The 1,389-nt window shown below is 38.7% G+C and overlaps 1 pseudogene; it reads left to right on the forward strand.

The window, feature by feature from the left end:
- The first annotated feature begins 638 nt into the window (after nucleotides 1-638).
- On the forward strand, nucleotides 639-787 carry LOC123323564 (annotated as a pseudogene).
- The last annotated feature ends 602 nt before the right edge of the window (nucleotides 788-1,389 follow it).

The raw sequence follows: 1,389 nt of genomic DNA on the forward strand, positions 1-1,389 counted from the left end.
GAGTGCTGGGGAATGTGATTTTGGTAATTTATTAGTGTGATCAAGTAGAGCTCCACTAATAAGTTAATTTTTCAATGAAGATCTAAAGGAAATGAGCAGTAGAGCCCGGAAGATATGAGAAAGAACATTCTAGGAAAAGAAAAGCAGTTATAAAGGCTCTGAGATGGAAGCTTTTGTGGCATTTCTTAGATATAGCAAGGTAGCTGGAGCAGAGTGAACAAAGTGGAAAATCAAAGGGGATGAAGTCAGATAATGCAGAACTATGTCATATAGGGGGCTTTTGGGAGACTGTAAAGACTTTGGCTTTATCTCTGAGTGAAATGAGAAAATTTTGCAATGTTTTGAGTGAAGAAGTGACAATGTAATTTAAGCTGTGGAAGTACTCCATTGCCTTATCTAGAAAATTTGAAACTAAAGGTAGTTTTGACTCAGCACATGGGTACAATATTCTACAATGCCAGAACCACTGCCTAGTGGAAAAGTGCTTTGAAAGTTATGTCATCTTGATTCTAGAAAACCCCTATGGAGTCTGTAGGTAATAAAACCACTCCTTTTCTCTGCTATGCTAGTTTCATACTTTGGTTAATTAGAACATGGGCCTAAAATTTTCATTCATCTTTAAAAAATCAGTAGCCATTATCGCTTCTCGGCCTTTTGGCTAAGATCAAGTGTAAAAGATCAGTAGCCATTAATGGTATTCCTACCATAGCCAACAGTCCCATGTTCTTGATCATAAATGGATCCTGGTAAGACATAGTTGTGTCCTATATCTAAATCTGAATTTATCTATAATCAGCTGGTGGTAGGAGCAGGGGTAAATCTCATTCATTCAGTTTATAGATTTTTTTAAAGATTTTATTTATTTGACAGAGAGAGACACAGCGAGAGAGGGAACACAAGCAGGCGGAGTGGGAGAGGGAGAAGCAGGCTTCCCGCCGAGCAGGGAGCCCGATGTGGGGCTCGATCCCAGGACCCTGGGATCATGACCTGAGCTGAAGGCAGATGCTTAATGACTGAGCCACCCAGGCACTCCAGTTTATAAATTTTAATTAAATGTCTACTGCATGTCAGACATTGCTGTAGGAGCTAGAAAATCAGCAGTGAACAAAGAAACAAAATCTCTAGTTTAGTAGACTTTACATTGTAGTATTAAGATACAGAAAATAAGCAAATAAATTATATATCAGCTGTTGATAAATGTTCTGAAAAATAATACATGGTAAGGGACATAGGGAGTATTAGGAGGAGAGTGGTTGCTATTTTGTATACAGTGATCTTTTTCTTACAAGGTGATATTTGACAGAGACCTGAAGGAAGTGAGGGAATAAGCCATGCAGATATTTGGAGACAGAACAGTGTTCTAGGCAGGGAAAAACCCAACTGTACCAA

The sequence above is a fragment of the Neomonachus schauinslandi genome, chromosome X (assembly GCF_002201575.2).
Source record: "Neomonachus schauinslandi chromosome X, ASM220157v2, whole genome shotgun sequence".
Classification (NCBI taxonomy): Eukaryota; Metazoa; Chordata; class Mammalia; order Carnivora; family Phocidae; genus Neomonachus; species Neomonachus schauinslandi.